Source organism: Anopheles maculipalpis, chromosome 3RL (genome assembly GCF_943734695.1).
Source record: "Anopheles maculipalpis chromosome 3RL, idAnoMacuDA_375_x, whole genome shotgun sequence".
Lineage (NCBI taxonomy): Eukaryota > Metazoa > Arthropoda > Insecta > Diptera > Culicidae > Anopheles > Anopheles maculipalpis.
The window spans coordinates 84,405,032-84,426,123 of NC_064872.1; the positions used below are offsets into that span (position 1 = coordinate 84,405,032).

The following is a 21,092-nucleotide window of genomic DNA, read 5'->3' on the forward strand; positions in this document are numbered from 1 at the left end:
CCCCAAAAAAATTGCACTAAAACTCTCCTCCCGTACAGCAAAAACATGCCAGAACTACCTTCTACTAACTCCCTTTCCTAAGATTGATTGTATTAAAAGCTCCCCTCGGAACGATTGACGTTAATGCTTTGGCTCGTCGAATCTCGAGCTTGAGAACGCACAGCCTGACGTACCGGAGGTGATACCGGGCTTCCATTTCACGCGGTGTCACGATTTACGATTACGATGTGGGACTTGGAATCACCGAAATTCCCCACGCATACTTTACGAACCACTGAATGCACTGACAGTAAAATTGAGCAAATAGGAAGCAGGAAAAAACACACTCAACTACAAAGGATTAGTCTTTGTTTCGTGTTCTCCCTACGGCTGGGAAAGTGTGAAAGCTCAAACTGTGCTACGTTTTGACTGTGTGGCATCGAAACCTCGTCAACGTCTTCACGATTGATTGCCACCATAAAAGTGTGAAATTGGAAACGCTTCTCGCTGTAACCCCTTTCCCGTTCCTTTGCACGGCGAAAACTCATCGTCTTTTGGCACTGAAAGCAAAATAAATCGCGCATCATTTGCCGTGTCAGTCTCGCGCAGTCTCTAGCCGTGCAGTGGATCACTTTTGCACTCTGTTTTGAATGTGCCGACATGTTTCGTGCTTTTCCGTTCCGTGTTTGGTACGGGGAGGAAGTTATTGTTTCGTCTGTTTTTCTAATGTCACGTATCCCCCCCGGCGGAATCGTTCTGCGGTTCCGAAACAATCGATGCATGGAATATTTAGGTCGTAAAAACATTATTGCCCAAGCAATAAAGCAGTAGTTGTAGTGTTCAGCTGCTCCAAATGCACTTAGGGTGGGTTTGTTTTTCAATAAAATTGTTTTCGTTTACTTTTGCTGGAAGAAAAACAAAACACTGCTGTTCAATAATAAAACAATAATCAAATACAGTTGGTAGAACTTATCAATGCTGCTAGAAAATGTTTTAAAATTGATTTGATCTACATGAGCCATTGATCTACAAAACAAAAAGCAAATATGAACCTAGCAGATTATCATAATGAATACTTAAACGTTTGATTGACAGCGTTTGCCGTCTCTATATTTGCTTTTTTTTTTCTTTTTAATATTTATTTACAAAAACAAGCTTTTGGTAACTACAATCGCTTATGGTATAACTTCATAGCTTCTGATATTAAATTATGGTTTCTTCTGAATATTTTCTTCTTACAATAATTCGTCACGTAAAGCTTGTAAAACCGGCCTAGTTGAGCTTGTGCTTCTTTCTGCCTGTCTTTCATCCACTTCAGCTCTTCCCCCACTTACAACTTGTACATCCAAATGTTGCATTATCCTTCCAAGGGAAAAAAATACTGAACGGGCAAGAAATTCACGTTCGCCGCAAATTCTGCCGCCCCGGAAAGCCTTTTAAGCCTTTTAGGCAGAAATATATTAGCCCTTACCACTCCGTACGCTCTTTTGCTTTTGGTTGGCGTGCCCCGGACGCGATCGTGCTTTCGATACTTTCGAGAGAGCAAAAACGCTTCGGCAAATAAATAACATCATTACCTCTGGACGGGCACAGCATCGGGCAACCGTTCCTAGACACACCGGTGGAAGATTATGCCGGAAAGCATGCAAACCTGCTAAGGCCAACCATCGAGTTCGAGTGCGTTTAATATTCCTCCCTTTGGGAGAGGAAGCAAAGAAAGCCTCACGCACCGTGCACTTGACCGAGTGCCATGGTCCGGTGAGGAAAGAGGAAGAGGAGAAGCAACACAACAACAGCAACAACAAAAAAACTCGCGAAGCTTTAACGCGTACATTTGCCGCTCGAAACGGCCCAACCTGCCGCACCGTATCTGCCGGTACACCTTTTAAGGGCATTGATGGTGAGGTTGAAAGATAAGGATGAACCTGCGCAAGACGATACAGCAATAACCGTTGCCGAACGTAATCCAGGTCCATGGCTAGAGTGGGGTGAGAAGTGAAGTAAGGGAATGGAAGTAAGCTGGAGTAAACTGGCTGTCTGGCTGGCTGGTGAGGAATTCTTTTAAGCCCTGTTGGAAGTAAAAGCAAGATGTATGATGGTGTCTTTTTGTGTCTGTTATTTTTTTGCCTTTTTTTTGCATTGGAAGAAAATTCTAAAACACGTTCTTTACTTTATGCTTTGCCTTGACAAGCTTAAGTGGTAAAATTCATTACTTAAACCTTTAATATAAAATTATTGCAAAATTTGGAATGAAAAAAGAAATGAAGTCAAATTCTTATTCTTCAGAACAATGGATTTGAATGTTTTTAAAAGATCTCCAAGACTGTCAAGGATGGTTTGAGATTAAAAGAGTATGATTCTGAACCTCCAGGACTTGTATCCTAAGCATTCATTAGCTATACTAATGAGTTACTTGCAGTGATAAATAAACACCAAATAACCGGTTACCTTTGTTGATCTTTTTTTGGTGATCAAAAAGTCTTGTTGGTCATCGAATTCCTTACTAGACTTGGTCATATTGGATGATAGTCATTCCTCACTACGGAAGGAATGGTCCTGATGGGATTTAAAACTCAATCCTGTCGTGTGAAGATCTGCGTCAATTGAACATTCAATCAAACTCTTCCGCTGCTCTTACAAATCATCGTGGATTAGTTCCCCGCTCTAAGCACTTGCAACCTTTGCGCCGTGGAATCCGGAAAGCCAATTTTTCCAACTAAACTCCACTGGGTAAGGGTTAGCGTGCAAAAATGCATTGCCGCAGACAATGGCCCGTATGCAGCACGAGAGATGCGTTCGTTTAAACATCAGAAGCCACACCCAGCCGGCTCGGAATATGGAAAAACACAATTGCCCCAGAAAAAAAAAAACGTAGACAAAACTTGCGCCGGCACGTTCACGGCGATCTATAATCGACGAGCCCTCGATTTCGCTAATCGTCTGGCTCGACGGAAACGGCTTTTTTGTGTTATGTCTAGCTCCGGTTGGAATAGCGTAAACGAAGCTCAGCGAAGCTACCGGGTGTTGTTTGATGCCGTGCATTAGAAGCTAGTTTCACGTTCCCGGTGAGTAAAGCCTCAGCCAGTAGTGTGGCACCAACGAAAATTCTCGTTCTAGTTTGAGTGTTATATTTTTATTTAGTTTAATAAACAATCGTTTCTGTTTTTTTTAATGCGATACAACACTTAGTACAAACAAAAGGGGAAAACAAATGAGTTCGTTGGAATTTACTAGTTCAAATGCTAGAATTCAATTAGATTTTTACTACATTATCTCAAAAAACAATCGAAAACAAATGATTTGAAATGCGCTTTTGTTACTCTAAATAAATAAAAGCATCCTCCCAACGATTGGCGCTGCATAAATGCACACCGAGAGCAACTGCACAAGCGGTTGCATTCGTAAAGCCAATGAAATGTCCATGAAACACGACCAATGTCGTGACGGAGAAGTTCCAGACGGCTTTAACAGCGTCCTGTTGTTTTTCCAACTGCTTTTCCCTTACCGCAATGAATTCATCGATCGATCAATCAACCGGTTTGACCCTCGAGAAAAGGGTCCACCATCTCACCATCTCAGTACACCTTTTGCATCGTTGTACTTGTGGTACTTGCTGGAATGAAGAACTACCCTTTTCTCAAGAATTTTTTGAAAGCAGCAACAACCAAAAACAAAACGACGAGTTTCGATGACCCTGGCAAATGCTGGCATTGCTGGCAGAGGACGCTAAATTGCAGTTTGTGCTAAATATGCATCATTATCGGTGGATAGTTGGTTTCCCGGCACCACCCATGACCAGCAAAGTCGACTCGATGGTTCGATAACGATCTCTGGCGGGTTCTGTTGTGATGAATGCAATTTCAACGAAAGATTATCTTCTGCTGATTAGTTTCAAACGAAGCAAAGCATTTTCTGATGCTAAAGATAATCAATGGGCAATGGTAATTTAGGTATTTGATTTTTGTATTTCAAAGTAATTATTAAAGACTAATTAAATTAACCAATCAAACTCGTAGTGCGAAATCGTCATACCTCTTCGTCAGCGTTGAAGAGACACAAGACGCGTCTAAGACGCCAACGAGCACGCGAACACCGGCAATCGGCGTAAAAATCCGTACCGCACCAAATCATCGACCGTTTATGCGCGGGCTTATGACGCTGAAAAACCAGCTTCTACCTATTCGCTTCTCCCGGTCGCTGTCGAGATGGGGGCCGACGCGACGCGAACACCATGTCTGGCTTCCGAATGCCAGACGGTAATAAAATAAAATTGAAGGTCATGCGAGAGCGAAACGGGGCGCACCTTTCGCACGATGCCGGTCCAATGATTATGCTCCGGGACGGGATGGGATGGGTGGGTGCCGGTTCGACGATAATGATGTTCACCATCGCCCGATGAAACGATGCAACTCAGCAGCGGGTGGGTAGGTCCGGAGCGAGACCGGCGGACAGAAAACAGACCGTGAATTGTTCGACGGAAATGACACTCGTCGATCGATCGGATTCTTCCGCTTTACACACAGCACACTACGCTTGTTAGTAGTTGTGGTGACGATGACGATGGCTTCCAAATGTTTAAATATCACACACGTTGAGCTGAGAGGAATTCAAATGCAGGAAAGCATAAGTCGCTATGAGACGTATGGGCGTATGGTTGTTCTAATTATTAGCACAACTTTGCCAAAAAACCTCTTAAACCTTTACTTTAATTAAATCGATAATGTTACAAAGCTTCTTTAAGACCTTCCGAACGATTATCTTCGGAAAGCACCCGTTCAAGGAGACGACGTCTGATGCTGCTGTCCTTCAGCCCAGAGCCTTATCCGGGAGCTGATTTTTATGATCATCCTCTCCATCACGGAATGGAAAACCACAAAAGGGTACGGATCGGAGGTCGTTTGAAAATGGCTCGTTTCGGCATAATGGAGGCTCAACGTTTGCCGGCAGCTTTGCCAACTGGAAGCTATACTCGGAGGTGATAGAAATTGACTTCGGAATGGAACTGTGTAAGGGATCAAGCTAAATTTCTTACGAGCGAAATGATTTACGCATACAGCCGTTGGAACCGTTTAAAGGGATTATGGTATTTTTAAAGACAACTTTTATGGCTACCATAACCAACACCAACAGTTTCTTAAGCCTCGCATGGCCTTTCGGTCGGTTCTGAAAAGTGCATCGTAAAGTTGATGATTGGTTTTGGGGAAATGGTTTGGGTTGTGTTTTGTTCATCGTTTTATAAGGGACACTCATGGAGCAAATATCTCAGAATGGATTTTATTGTTAGCACAGCCAGTTCCAAATAATTTAGGCCGAAGAGCAAAAACAAAAACGAAGCAAAATAAAATGATCAAGCTTTTTTACGATAAAACTAAAATTTAATAATAAAAAGCAACCGGTTTCAGCTGTTGTTGCTAACTGAAATGCTAAAGGTAGAGCCGTTACCAAGCGTTACAATCATAGTGTTACAGAAGATAAAAGAAATTGATGATTAAAATGGAACATCAGGTTAATCTTTTTCAGATTCTAACTCCAAAATTACCCAGCATTGATTGGAAATTTTAATAAGCACCAAATAAAGTTAAATAGCTAAAGCTAAACAAATCAATAATAAAAGAATAAACGTACAAAATGAATGGCTTATGAATGGACAATCATAAAATAGAATACTTATGTGATAAGTGTCTTAAAACATCTAAGCTAGAATAAAATTGAAGAAACAGCTAAAAATACATTAGAAGTTATCTAGAGCCGGTCAAATCCAATTATTTTTTTCATCGGGGCAACTCAGACGGCTCGTCAACGTATTGTCTTGCTATTATGTATAACATTTAATTTTAAATTGCTATCAAAATAAATAAAATCCCTATTTTAAAAGAGGAACTCATGGTTTAACAAACTATTCTTGCTATGAGACACCTTTAATGTTATCACTCCATCAATCCAGAAAGAACAGCATGTTGAACCAAATAAACAAAAACGGCTCAGAAAAGGGCACTATTTTAACAATCATCTGTATTTATGCTGTTTTAATATCATTTTCATGTTGCATAAGTCGCACAAACACGATCAATACTATTACACAACGTTTTCGTTAGAAATAAAAGTAAAAAACAAAACATACAAAAACATATCCAAAACGCTCTCATCTGGGACTGAAACGAACGGCATTTTTGGGGAACTGAAGTTAGACAAACACTGTCAAGAAGCATAGGTAGGGGGGGGGGGGGGGAGGGAATCGTTTCAATTTACAGTAAATAAAAGCTTCCCCACCCGCAAAACATATTCCACTCCAAGGCACCAACCACCAACCTCCTGCTGGTGACGGTTCGCATCTGTTCGCACGTTTTTAGTTCTCGCGCTCCTGTTGATCAATCATGCCATCGTGCTTTGGGTGGGGCAAGGAGCTTGGTGAAGGAGATGCGTATTAGACCGTGTGTGCGCGTGTGTATGAAGAGCGCACGTCAAATACGCACGTACTCTAGTTGCTTCCACCGACCAGAGATGGCGTCGAGACGGACCAAAAATAGCATCACCGACCGCCCTTTTAACGCCTCTAAGCGCACCCACCCTCGTACATACCCGTCGGTGGGGTGAGAGGGAGGAAAAGAAAAAAAAACTGATGGTTACGGAACGGGCCGGTGTGGCCACTCGCTCACTCTAGCACGCAGACACGCAACCAAGACAGGGACAGAGTTTCTAATCCAAACGACCTTGTGCGTAGAGTAACGGATCGAACGCAGAGAACGGAATGAACGAAGTGATGAATAAGAACAGCAGCAACAAAATTGTGCGTAGCGCCCATCACACAACCCACACCCGGATCCACCCGGATTGAGTGTCGGTTGTCCATTCACCGACACACAGCCCACCCGATCCGATCCGGTGTACTCGGTCTATCTATTCCTTTCTCGCTTGCATGTAGTCGGCAAGGTGGAGACAAAACAATACCAGAGCGTCTGGCACGAACGCACGCAACCAGAGACATACACACACACACGCACCTTAACCTGTCCGGCCTGTCTGTCTGGTTGTCTGGTCGGTCTGGTACGGCCTGTCTGGTCTGGGCCTGGGTGGTACTACTCCCTCCCATCCCTTCCCGAGCCACGCATCGCCGGGAAGCCTTTCGGAGTTTGTTCGTGCGATGGCGCGCATGTCTGGGACTGCCCCGGTTGTCAATCGATGAAGCTGTGCCGGAGAGACAATATGAATAGGAGAGAGAAACCTGAACAAACACCCTCCCCGCCAAAAACGAAGGCTGAGGCTGAGGTGAGGAGGCACGGAGGCAAGGTCGAGAAGATGAGACAGCAACGTGCCGTACTGTTGCGAGAGTTGGTCGCACGAGTCCTATCTCTTGTACGCGTGCGATAAAATAGCTGATGCGTACGGTATGCGTACGCACATTGGGGACCTGTATCTCCAAAATCGACGACTCCGCTGTTTGGGCGATTTAGGATGAAAAACTGCCATCGAACGAGAGCTGGCTGTCTGGCTAGCCCGCAATGGAGAGCCAGAGCGTAAATCATCGCCATCCTGACGTCCTGACGGGATCTGGCCGTGGAAGTAAACGGATTTCCTCCGTGTCGTGTCGAGCCTACCTCACACGTTCGCCGAGTGACCTGTCCGTTTTGGCCGGCCTGTGGTGTGCTTAGCTTTCTCTGTTCCGCTTGCAACTAAACGCAGCTGTGAAAAGGGGACGAAGGACCTTGGGTGATCCTGTCAAAATAATTGCATCAGAAAATCAGATAAATATCTTAACAAGATATCTGATGAATCGATGATACTTTGGTCGGCGGGATAGAATTCTTCAAATACGATCCACTAGAATTTTATATACATTTAATCGAAATCCATCGAAACAGTCAGTTATTTACATTCTTATTTGATATTTTAATCGCTCAACTATTTGGGGCTTCTTTAAGATGTTCAGCGAACCGGTAAGGCTCGATCGGGGTCATCTGAACTTTGTTTGTCCAGATTTCTCTGATGATACTCTCACTAACCAATGAACAATCTTCCTACTTGAGCATTGCGGTCGTGCCATTCTAATATTGAGGACATACTAATAATGAAATTCTTGGGAAGAGACATTCAACAAATACTGCCTTTGTGTCACTACAATCATGTGATAAACGATGGTTATAATAGGTAAGCCTCCAACGAGGTGAAACATTTTCCATTTCCTTCGTTAGGATAAGAAATTAGCTTCATTCATCAAGATCATCACAGCCGATCGCTTCCTATCAATGGATGATTGCGCTGCTTTTATTTTACCGATCGTGCTACACCATCATTCGACGATCTCGTCGTGCGATTAGCATAAGCACGAGAAGACGAGCCGGTGATCAGGGAAAGAATAAACAACAGATCATTCCAACCGGTACATCAAAATTGGCTTCCTTCGGTGGGGGTTTTGTTGTGAGAAATCGAATGGTGTTGGGCTGTCGCTGCCGCTGCTGCTGATCGCAAAAAGAGGTAACACCAGTAGTTTATGCTCCCATGGAAACGCCGGCCTGCTTGTGTCTGTCTGGCTGGCTGGCTGCCTGCCTAACTTGGATGTTTCAATGACAGACGCCGCACCGCTCTGACGTACATGTTTAGTCTCCTTTGATTGGGGAGGTGTTGATGGTGGTGCGTGTGGTGCGGGTGAGGGAGGTGTTCGAGGGGTGGTGGTTATGTCTGCGAATTTGCATGGGCGTAGGCAATGAAGAAGCCGGCTCTGTTGTTTGAAAATTTCCTGTCTGGGATTTGCTATTGCTCAATTCGTTCTCTTTCCTGCCTATACATTATCTTGATTTGTTCTCTCACTCTCACCTGTTTGGAGTTCTGATTCATCTCACAGACAGAAGAAGAGAGCTCGCTAAGCGCCATGTGTAGTCGGGTTGGGGTGTCTGTCATAGAGCAAGAATGAAAAGACACGTGTTCGATGGTATTGTCTAGAGTAGTCTATTTAATCAAAGGAAGAAAAAAAAACATTGTGGAAGCAGATCGAAAAGATTTTATAACGAAGCCATGGCATCATCCAAATTTGAAGAACTGTTTTGAAGTAATTTTCTTAAATTCTCTTTTATTTGCAACAAATTTCTCCAACTTCCACAAGAAAGATAACAAAAGGACAGACACCACAAGAACAGTTGTTGTTGTTGCTGCTGCTGCTGCTGCTGCTGTTGTTGCGGGTCTTGAGCATAACAGACGCCCGACATTCGCCTTCCCCCTCAGTTAAGCTGGTGTGAGTAGCAAGGCATCCGTTAATGAACCGGGTACGCTGCCGATTGGCACAGGATGGAAGGAGTGGAGTAGAGACAAAAGGGAGCATTATTTGTGCGCGCCGACATAACACAGAGCAAAAAAAAAACTCAACGCACCAAGTGTGTACTCTTCTTCTCGGTCTGCTCTCGAGAGTTTCATGCTGGCTGGAACACTCACACCAAGGTACGCTCCAGAAATCCAATACGCAATCTCTTGTCGGATAGGCCCCGACGACCGGAAGGTCGGTGTAAGGGGTGTCTAGCCAGAGGGGTAGCGGGCAAAGCAAATGCCCACACACACACACACACACACACACACACTGGCTCAAGAATACACATGCTTGATCATTGCGCATCATGAGGCCGAAAGGGAAGACCCAACGACGGATGTGCCACCCTGCCCCCAGCGGACTGGCGCTACTGGAAAAAGGAAAACTCTCCAAACGCTCTGAGCACAGTCTCACACTCGCAAACAGAAAAGGAAGGTTAGATTTTCTGTTGCGGTTTCAGTAGGCTGGAAAATGCCAAGCACCGGGCCATCGTGTCTCACAAACGTCTCGTGGCGTGTCTGGTTGCATTGCTTCTTTTTTTTTTTAAAGCATAGCCTCCTTTGCTAACACACACACCAGCCTGCCTGTAAGGATATAGTTTGGCAGACGCGTCCTTTTTTTACTCTATTCTTTCTTTCATTCTCTCTTTAACTCCACTCTCTTTCTCTCTCGCACTCTCGCTTGCATAACACTTTGTCGAAGGAAAGGGTTTTGCGAAGCGATGGAGCAGCCTGGTCGGTGGTGAAAATCGCTATGGTGCACCAACACCAATGCAGCAAACCGTCTGTGGTTTTAAAGGTTTACTCTATGCTTCTCTTTCACACACAAAAGCCTATATTTTAGTGCGTTTTATACCCGCGAGTTACAGAGAGAGAGAGAGAGAGAGAGAGAGAGAGAGAGAGAGAGAGAACGAGAAAAGAGTATGGGAGACTTTTCCTGCTCTCCAAATGTAAAAAAACCCCGGCTAAAGTGTAAATGGTTATTGAAAAATATGTTTTCGACGAATGGAATTTTACATTTTTATATCAAAATACTAAAAATGCTTTATCTTTTTCTCAATTTCAGGTAAGCATGGTCAATGATTGTAAAGTATTTGCACGTAAGTAGGAAGCTACAGAAATATATACATTTGTGGTATTTTTGAGCGTATCATAAACCTAATTGTAGAACATGTTGGTTGATTGTTGAACTGACAAATCTATTTGGAGTATAAAATTAATTAAATTTTTACAAAAATCATTTCTTATGGAAACAATTTATGGAAATTTATGGCAAAACAGATTGAGCAATCTTCGAGGATAATAGGCGGAATATTTAATAAGAAAATTATTCATTTTTTATCATTTCTTAAAAGAGGCTTTGAGTTTCTCAAACTACATTTATCTGCTAGCTTTTTTATCAATTGATTTACTACTAAACAGCCCCAAATTCAGTCCTTTTGTGAATTCTTTTGGATACTGCCCATTTAACGAATGCAGACATTTGGGGCCCTTGAAGGTTGCAATTTGTATTCGCACTGCATGCAACGGACAACCCAAACAGAGAGGAGAAAAATCAAGTCGATATTTAGAATGGTCTAGACAAAGTTTATGGAACTAGGTTTTACCGGTTACCGAGGTGGGGTGAGAGGTGCATATCGGAAGGGGGTTTCCCGGGATCAAGCAGAAAATTTTGGACAAATATCCCTAGCGAGCAGGCTGGTTTTCATACAAACCGGCAACCTTCTTCACCTTCCTGATCTGGTGTCTGGTTGTGCAAGGTAGCGATCCTGGGGTTTTCTTTATCGAATTTTTTATCGAGTTGAATATTTTCCTTATTTTATTGTCTCTCTTTTTTGCATTGCTCACCCAAAAACAATCAGTTGTGTCTTGGGCGGTGCAGAAAATCGTTTCCCTTTAGTGGAGGGTGTTTTTAATTACGCTCATCATCGACAGACTTTCGAATGAAATTGTTTGTCTTTTCCTTTTACTTATGTCTCGTCCTGTTTCTCGATCCTGCGAGCAGCGATGAGAATACCGATAGATAATTATAACCCGTCTGCGGTTTTTGTGGTCATGATGTGCTTGGTGTCCTTTCCGTTGCAAACTTGCCAGATGAGAGCAGAATAAAACGCCACACTCACACCAGGGACATCGCTAACAGTTTGGTCCATTTGGCAGGATTTGCCAGAAGCCAGGTTCGGTTATGTTTTGTGACACACGTCGTCGATGCGGTGCCCTCTGTCTCTGTCGCACGCTATTTTCACAAGACTCCCATTTTTGTTCGGCCCTTTCTCACCCTTGCTCGTGCCGACGAGCTGTTGCTTCTCGTGCTCTCCAAGTGGCGTTAAACGCGGCCTATTCTTCTTGCTCTTGTTTGTTTTGGCGCCTTTGCAAAACGCCAATGTTGCGTTGTTCTTGCGATAAAAGTAAAGCTGGGCGAGTGGTGAGAGAGCGTGAGAACTGCACCGAGAGAGAGAGAGTGAGCATAAAATTTGAAAAACGGTTGTTGAGTACATTTGTAGGGAGACCGCGTTCTATGCGTGCCTGGCATGCGTTTGCTAATGTGCGTGAGATAGTTTCATCTCGATTCGCCAGACCGATGATGCGAAGTTGCGTACTGCTCTTGATCGCTCGCAGTTCGCCCAACATCGATGGCCGCTGGGTGGAAACGATGGGGTAAAGTGCCTAACACCACTACCAATGCAAAACTACCCTTCGCGACGGTGAGCATAAATGCAAATTGCAAAACATCCCTCTCCGCAATGTCAGCCTTTTGGCGTCTCTTTCTAGCAGCAAGCAACGAACGCTCTTTGTGTCTCTTTTCTTTCTTGAATGGGAGCAAGTTTTAGCACGCACACGAGAGACTACTTCGATGGGGCGCTCTCTTTCGCACGCGCTCTCTCAGTATTCGTGCTAGCCGCAGCAGGAGTTTCGTACGGTGAAAGCAACGCATCCAACTGCATAAGCATTTCGTGACCGGACCGATGCGGATCCAATAGTTCAGCCGGAAGCAAACAGCACGACCCGTGTGGCTGTGAACCAGCAAACAGCCTCTCTGTGACGAGACGGTTCCGGAGACATCAGATACGGTCCGCAATAGAGACAAGAAGTAAAAGAAAAACTCTACGCACTCGCTGCGACGCCGTAACCACCGTCCGGGCAAACAGTGTACGAACGCGCGATAAACTACGGATATTGTGTGTCTGGTGAGTAACAACCCTGCCTCGTGCAGCAAACAGCCGGATCCAACTGTCACCCCTACTAGTGTATGTGTGTGCGTGCGTGCCTTGGGAAACAAGTGCACATGGTTGACGCTTGATTCGTTATCGACGCACTAAAGTGACGCTTCCCGGGGGTTTCAACCGATTTTCTAACGCAAAACATTATCACTGGTGCACAGGACAGTTTACAGTGCGCCCGGGTGGGTGGGAAGTGCATACTCGCGGAAAACGTGCAATAAATGCACTGCAGTGTGTGACCGTCTTAGCTGTGAACAGTGCGCGCGTCATCATAATTTCACGGAAAGCGCTCGCGCGCGCTCTTCTTTTGTATATCTATATATGTGTGTGTGTATGTGCGTACAAGTGATCGAGCAACAACCGAAACAACCTCCCGCAGCCGTTCGTTGTTAGTTTTTGCGTGTATGCCTTTTATTTTTCCCTCTTCGTGGTACGCCACTTACCAAAACGCCTGCTGTGCTGTGTGAAAGGAAAATAAAAAAGACACCACAAATTGTCCACGAGATGATGGTTTGCTGGCAGCAGCACAGATAAAACAATTCCACCCGTTACCGGGCGACGGCAGCATTATTGGTATTGGTACGCTGTGTGCTATGGTGCGCTGCCGTGCGGTTTTAATTTGCTGTCGCGTCGTGCCTTGCCGTCATCATCGCGCAACCCTTTAACCGAGCAGCATCAGCAGGCCCTGGGTTCATTCTTTTGGGGCACTGGCCTACGAGAAGTAAAGAAAAACGTCCCAGCGTGTGCGTGTTTGTATGTGTGTTACATGGAGAACATGTGGAGGGAGGAAGCAGAAAAAAAATGCTCCATACCAGCAACAGTGTGTTTCTGCGGCTAAACTCTACGCAGTAAAGCAAAAGGGCGAAGTTTAATGTGCACTAAACGGACCGACTTTACCACTATCTTGCCATCGTAGCACGCCACGATCACAACGAACGAAAAACGCCACCATACTACAGTGACAGCCAGCAAACGTCATCACGGTTTTTATGTGGCGCTGCGTGACACTTGATGTTGGTTTCTTCTTCTTTCATCCGCCTCCCCCACGTATGTGTGTTTGTGCGAGTTTAGCGGGATTAACTGCTGGTCAGTTTTCTGTAGCCGAATAATCCACAGAGGTTGAAAAATAATCTTTCCAAGAACCACATTTTCGCTACCATACGCAGCCATTGTGGCAGTGCACTTTTGCGGAAGTTGCATACGAAAAGGGGCGTAAGTGAAGTACGTGCAGAGTGCATTCTATCCTCTCGCCAGCGTTTGGTCGCTTTAAAAAAAAGAGTAAAAGGGACCAGAGAAACCTACCAAAAGCCCTATCGAATCCTCCTGTCGCTTGCATTATTCGTGTGCGTATGTGTGTGCGTATGTTGATGCATTTTTTATTGCGTAAAGAATATGCAGCACTTAAAGGTTGCGTGTGTGGTGCAAACGGAGCCGCAGCAACGATGCTAAGCCATAAGAAAGGGCAGACCGACGGCGAAGTTTTGCCTGTGTCCCCGTGATTTGATCCAAATTGCACCGGGACGCGATGCAGTTTGCTGCAGAAAATGAGAGGGTCGCGTAGCAGGAAACCGATGCAATAATGCTGAACGATTGTACGTATCGAAGCAGGCCGAAGAACTTCCATCCATCCAACAACAACAACAACACGCACACCTTGGGAACGGGAATTTATGTTTCCTCTTTATGGATGCAGCGTGAGAAAGTGGTGTGTGCGTGCGTGCAGCATAAAAAATGCCTAAATGTGGCTTGATAAGTCTTATCGCTAATTTTCACGGTGGCTGTGCGTAGCATAAGAAAGAAAGGCAACAAAAATGCACCGGTGCCCTTACATGTGAGTGTGTGAGTGTGTCTGTGGGTGGAATGCGTGTGTGTGTTTGCTTGGTAGTTTAAGGGTGTGATCAGTGCTGGATGTAAATTTTCCTACCGGGCTGTGTGAGTGTGTATTATCCACACAAGAGTTCATGTGTGTTTGTGCCGTGTTATGTGTGCGGCAGGTCTGTTGAAGCTTTAATAAGAAAAGCCGGAAAAGCGTGTGAATTAAGAAGCATGGAAAGGAAATAAGCATAAAATAGCTTTAAATCGGCATGTGATACATGTAAACGTGTATGTTTATGCTTTGTGTATGGGATATCAAGCAAGTCGAGAGTGGGTTTGAATGTGTGTGTATGTGATTAGTGCGGTGTGATTAACGAGAAATCAGCGGAAAGCAAGAATTTTCCAACCTCGCCACACTGCCAGCTCTTTCCCCTAAATAAATCTCTCTCTATAATCAGCAGTTACACGTGTCCTGGGAGAAGAAACGCAATCATATTAATAAAAGGGCAAGGAAAAACCTCCCTCTCCGTGATCCAGTGTGTGTTTGTGTGAGTGTGTGAGTGTTTTTTTTTGCTTGGCTGAATGTTTGCGTCTGTCAATCAATCAAAGCAATCGGTGGAAAAAATCTGACATCCTGCGGAAACGCAACGTTGGCAGCGAAGAGGTACGCGGGAGGGCATTTGTTGGTGGGGAATTTTAAGAAATGGATTATTGTTTGCTTACATAGATAACAGGTGGTTTAAGGTGAGCAAGATGTGCTTGCTATAAGTAGCAGAGAATTATTTAATTAAATGGCTAAGCCTGAGATTTAGACAAGGAATTTCGCTTTGGATGGACTTTTGATGCGGATAACTCTTGTCGGCGTCCTTAAGACGTCAATATGTCTCGGAGAGGAGTCCAATAGAGTTAGTGTACAAGGAGCTTCTTCTTATTGCCTTAACGACCTACTGGAAACCCTTTGTGGATAGACTGTTGTACCCACTACGGCGGAAAGGCCCGAATCACCGGGATCTATCACCGGGACGCCTCGATAAGCAAGAATAAGAAGGGCCAATAAGAAGTAGACAAGTCAAGATTTGATTTAACACTTCTCAGATGCTCTAAACTTTTTTGGGAAGACTATTGTTCCACATCAAAACCGATCTTAAGTTGATCCAATGCATAGCGATGCAACAGCTCGCAGTTGCAGATGGAACTTAGGAATTTCCCAATGGTTTTAAGCTAACTTTGAACTCTTCTTCCGTAAATTGTTCCGCTTTAAAATACTGAAAGTACAATGATCACAATGATCATCGTTGTGCGGTAAGGATCAGTTTGAAGAATTCTTCAGCAGAAGCATTTACAACAAAGAAAAACGATTAGCTTGCCTGCAGGTTGATCAAGTTGATTAAACGAGATTTTAAAACATCTTCTATATTTTATGCAAAGCATCAAAAGCAATTCCAAATTTAAGAAGTTGAGGTAGTCGTATAAAACTATTCCGATATTGGGGGAATACCCCTGGAGCACATTCTTCTTTTCTCGAACCGTGACGAACGTTGACGATAACCAGGCAGGAACAGTCTTATCTCGTTACCATTCCATCGGTTGTGGGAATGTGGTGCATGTGTGGGGGTTTTTTTTGCATTCCCCGTCAGGGTGATAATACCCATTGACGTCTGTAGACACTCAAACGACTCAGCTAACGCTGAGTCCATTCATTCCAGTAGGAATGGTGCGTGAAAGAGTTTTGGAAAATCAAATAATGTCACAGTTTTGTTGATCGACCCCCTATACAACTATAGCATCGGTTGGCGCCTATTTTACCAATGTTTAGTTTAGTCGGCATGTGTGAGAATTGTTTTTTTTTCTTTCTACGTCTAAATGATGAGACATCACACTCATGCACTCGGCCAAAGGGGGTTGTAAAGACGGGGTTGGCATTATTAATGAAGAAGCTGTTCCTTAAAATAGTAAACATTTCGCTGCGTTCCCAACATCCCAAGACGACTGTATCTACATTGACATTATACCCATATGGAAAAACAGCGTCTAGCGGCCTCGTCTTCATCCCTCTTCGCCCATTGCCTCCCCCCGCGAACCATGCTTACGTACGTTTAAAAAAATACAAACCTGTCTGTCATTTGGCACACGATCAGCATGTAGCCGCCAGCGAAGAAGATGACGATGGCACAGAGAACCGTAGAGGGAGAGAGGGAGATTGTGCGTGCGCGTGTGTGTGTGTGGTTGTGTTCGAGCAGCCCTCCAAGTAATGCGCGTCTGGCATCTATCTTCTCCCTCGGTCGGTTGGCGATAAAAGCAATAAAAGTTCCACAGCCTATCAGCAGTGCTCCGTGTTCCGGGGTGCGGTATTTTTCCTTCACGCGTATCTCCTTGAGAAGGAAGGAAGGATGGAATATAAGAAGCAGCAAAAAAAAAAAACAACCATCACTCAAGGCGTGCGGTTGGTAGCGAGCCAGACATAACAACAATGTTCTCACAATCGGCGCGACGACGCGCAAACCTTACCACACCTTCGCCTCCCCCTTCGTTTCCTCCCTTTTTTTCCCTCTCGGTCGCTGGCTGATAAGGGCGTCTGTGTCTGGATCCGTTTGCGCAATGGATCGCCACGCCAGTGGACTATGGACGTGTGTGCGATCGGTGATAGCGACAGAAGAATGCTCCCCGTTTGGAAAATAACCGAGTGTGGGGGGTGTGGTTCGATCGATCGGGTGTGCCGTGTGTACGGGGCGCGGGATGGTGGTAGGATGGGTGAGAAGACAAAGTTAGCGTAGTGATAAGGTGCTCTGCCGCCGCTAGTCTACGACAAGTGCTGATTGCTACTACCATTACATGCAGCTTTTTTTTGGCCTTCTTTTCCGTTCAGTCGTGCCCATGACATACACGATTGGCAGAGAAAAACAACCATTCCTTTGCGATTAATGGTCAGGGAGACATCTTTAATATTTGTTTTTTTTTTTTGACCCGATTGTAGCATTGGCAACAAAAATGTGGATTTTTTTATATTTTTGTCGTCGTGATCTTCAAATCGGTTTTCATTTCATCGGCTGTTAGATGAAGGGAATGTGATAGTCTTTTACGATAAAATCAAAAGCTTCAAGCTATTTTCGTTTGCTATCGAATAGAAGACGTCTGGAAAGTGATTCGATGGTCTGCATGACTTACCTAGCATGATAACATCAGTTTGCCTTTTTGTTTTTAGACAACGACTTTTACTTATCAGGCGCTAGACTTGAGGCTCTAGTCATCCGCCAATCTAATGTCTCGGCTATTTTGGTGGACGCATTGACGCCATTGCGCCGTCTCAATTGGGGCTATCACCCTTTCTTACGTGCCTTACTTCTTCGTTCAGCCTTCCATAGACATTAGGCCGACTAAGTCGCGGATGAGAGGAGTAAGTCAGTTTAGGACAGAGAACATGTCTCAGAGGTGCAAGTGAGTAGTGGAACTTTAAATTCATTTGTTGCAACAAGGGAAGTTTTCCCAGGCTGTAGCACATCTCACCTCATCTATGGTTTCTGTCGCTTCAGATTTTTAACTCAAAAGAAATGAATTTTCCTCCTTGACGATTCGGCAAATTTTCCAAATATTTATTGTAAAGCTTGTCTTAGTTTCCCTTAAAAGATTTAACTAAATTATAAACCGGTCATAATAATCGTTTTCCTCCTATTTCGGATCAACTGGTGTGTTGTCCTGCTAAGAATATATAATTACTAATTACCGTCATTCCCGCAGCACATCCGTAGCGTAGCGTTATGTGAATGTCCTTGACAAAAACTACATCCCGAGGCCTTGTTATACGATAACCCAGCTTTTTTCTTTTTGTTGTTTCGTGTTGGTATATCGTGCTTTCTTTTCCACTCAAAAAATTGTTCACCCATTGCCCCATTTTGCGATAACAGTCGTGCCAACAACGGGCGCCGTTCGGCATACGATAGGGCGCAGTTGTTTTTACGTAATTACGCGGGTAATTAGCGGGTGGCATTGGCAGCTTCGTTAACATTTTAGGCCGTAGGGTAGGGACTAATGGGGTGCTTTTGGTGTGGTAAATCGATTCCACTGCCCAAATATTACACTTTCCATTTTTTAAAAGTGATATTACTGTTAGAAACTTTTGAGTGCATAACGTGGAAACATTTTTACTGCAAGCTTAACAAGTCCGGTTTCCGTTTTATGATCGTCGTAATAATATTTTAAAAATTAATTAGTTTTACTGTCACGATCAATATGGTTGTTCGTAGAAATCGATGTATACAAGCTTCGATGGGTTTATAGATCAACATTAAAGTATGGCCCCAAGCCATATTTCCATGCATCGTCTAATAGGAGCACGAACAATGTGCTGAATTCAATTGTGCTGGCTGCATTTATGTACCAGGTTTTGTGTGTGTGTGTTTTTTTATGGATTTCTTTTCCTTTTCGAGTCGTTCTTTTTGCTGGTTGAATGTTTCACCACCGAACACGGTACTAACTTTTCCAATCAGTAACAGACGGCCCAAGATCGAGTTATGGCAAAAAGTTTGCAAAAAAAAAAAACCCCAAAGAAAACGAACATGCCCATCTTTTGCTTCCCATACAATCGAATGCCTTCGGTCTGCAAAGGGTCCGATCGCGTTCCAGTGTGCTGCCCGGTTCTGAAATGTCGTTAAATTTTACGATTTTATTCTTTTCAGCCTTTAACCGTAGCAAACGACGCACTGCTGGGCATCTTGGTCGTTATATGTATTCGCATTCGCAAAAGGAACCATTTTATTGAAATTGCAACCAGCCTGAGATATGTGCGGGCGTGCTTGTGTGCGTGTGTTTGCCTTTAGTTGATAGCAAAGGTTCAACCATAGGCCTTTCGGCAGACATGGTTTTATTTCCGAGCCCTTAACTTAATTTTCTTCTACTAGAAGCCGTCAGAAAAGCCGAAATTCGTTCCAAGAAAGGAATCCGTCTCGGGTGGCCTTCGCTGGGCTTGTCCTTGCTGCCGCCGGTGGCGTCGTCGGCCTGTGTAAGAGATGTCAACGACCTTTCCCATGCTGCCTGAGTTTCTACTAATAAATGCCACCCACAAGCCACCCGCAGCGGTTCACACCAACACTGGCGCATCAGGCGTCTGACACCAACACACGCATATTGTTGTCTAGTCAGTTTTCCCTAGAAAACATTAAGAAAATAGGGTTTTTTTTATAAAATTTAAGTTTGCTTTGCCTTATGAAAACAAAAATACCGAGCTTTAGCTAGGTGTTGATTGTTTTATTGTCCAACGTGGAGCTAAGCCTTTATGCAGCTACCAAACACTTATCAATCCTTTCTTCATCTCCTTCGAAATAACACTCTCGGCGCGTTTGTGTGTATGTGTGAGAGTGATTGTATGTAATTTTTCCTAGGCCTTTTCCAGTTGGTTGAACCCGCCGTGGGTGGACGCCACATGCGCCACATGAAGAAGAACAAACAATGGCGACATAAAAAGCCCTCCGCGCTTGTTTGAAACAGCACCACCACCACCACCACCATCAGCACGTGCATGTATGCGTGTCGGTTATGTTGGCATCTTTTTTATGCTTGATTATTTGCTTGTGCCTGCTTGTTTCGCTTCGAGCCTACTACATTCGCGCCATTTATAATGCCGCTCGTCCCACCGTCCCCATCACGCCCTTCCGGACCATGGTCCTTTTTCTTTGTCCTAGCATAACATTTCCTTCGTGTCCTCGTGTCCGTGTCGTGTTAGTTAGGGCGGTGGTGGATGTGACACTGTAAAAGGACAAAATAAAACGCTACCCCAAAAAGTCAAAGTCCTTTTGATGGTGTTCCGTGCTTGCGGAAGAAAGCACACATATACACAACCATTGGACAGAATTGGTTTCGGTCAAAGTTGAAGGAACTTTGTTGGAATGCCTTTTTTTTCGTTCTTTTGGATGGAAAGGGAAGGGTTTGCCGTTGCTGTGCGGTTCATAAATTGCACAAGAACAAATCTAAACAATCTTTGCTAATTAAGACAGGTAGAAATAAGATTTCTTAGCAATTTGGATAACGAAAAGCTTTAAACGTTGTTTGAAAGCAAGCAAGTAATATCTGGTAAATTTTGGACCAAAAACTCAACGCAGAGGCTTGTGAGGAACGAATGAGTTATAATATTTCAGCCACGCTTTTAAACATAAATCGAAGAAGAAATCCTGAACCCTCTAAAGGAAGAAAACATCCTTCCGAAAACGCTTCATAGTACTTGCACCTTAATGTCCAAAATTTGAAACTAGGAGCTAAGGTGAAGCTCAGCTCCTCACTGTCCATACAGCCGACGAGGCTCTAAAATTGTCACCTGCTGCTTAAGTAATACGATGGCTTCTAACGATACTGACCCACACCAGGCACATCGCCATCGTTGCAGGACGTTAAGCTTCAATTCTTTTCGCACCACCGCACAGCTCGTTTTGGGGAATTATCATCCACGATGATGCAGCTAATTAAGAATGCGCGTACGACAAAGGAAAGCATTCGCGTCGTCCATTGCCATAACCAGTTTGGAGTGAAGTTTATGATTTTCTGAATGGGGGTTTTGCAATTTAGATGCATGATTTACGGCTTGCTCGAACGAGTAGTGAGCGAAATATGAGCGGGAATTGCTAAATGGTTGCATTTAAATCGATAATTTCTGGATGCCATTAAAGTGCATCTTAAATCATGCGCTAATTAGCGTGATCCTCTCTTTTAGTTTAGCGAAGAAGCTTTGCCGTTGATGTTGACTTCCTCCCCAACAAAGGCTTAATAGACCTTTTAGCGTTCGTTTCAAGTCTGAAT

The 21,092-nt window shown here is 44.2% G+C and overlaps 4 protein-coding genes across 4 annotated transcripts in view; 2 read left to right on the forward strand and 2 right to left on the reverse strand.

The window, feature by feature from the left end:
- The window catches only part of LOC126563414 (uncharacterized), a 111,752-nt gene extending 102,181 nt beyond the window's left edge, over positions 1-9,571 (reverse strand). The window contains exon 1 of the mRNA XM_050220057.1: positions 9,562-9,571. The gene's annotated coding sequence lies outside the window, so the exon portion shown is untranslated. The remainder of the gene's footprint in view (positions 1-9,561) is intronic.
- LOC126561486 (diacylglycerol kinase 1) overlaps positions 1-21,092 on the reverse strand; it is a 483,147-nt gene that overhangs the window by 440,421 nt on the left and 21,634 nt on the right. The window lies entirely within an intron of this gene.
- LOC126561826 (uncharacterized) overlaps positions 1-21,092 on the forward strand; it is a 112,729-nt gene that overhangs the window by 70,062 nt on the left and 21,575 nt on the right. The gene's annotated exons all lie outside the window — the stretch shown is intronic.
- LOC126561965 (juvenile hormone esterase-like) overlaps positions 1-21,092 on the forward strand; it is a 188,213-nt gene that overhangs the window by 66,773 nt on the left and 100,348 nt on the right. The window lies entirely within an intron of this gene.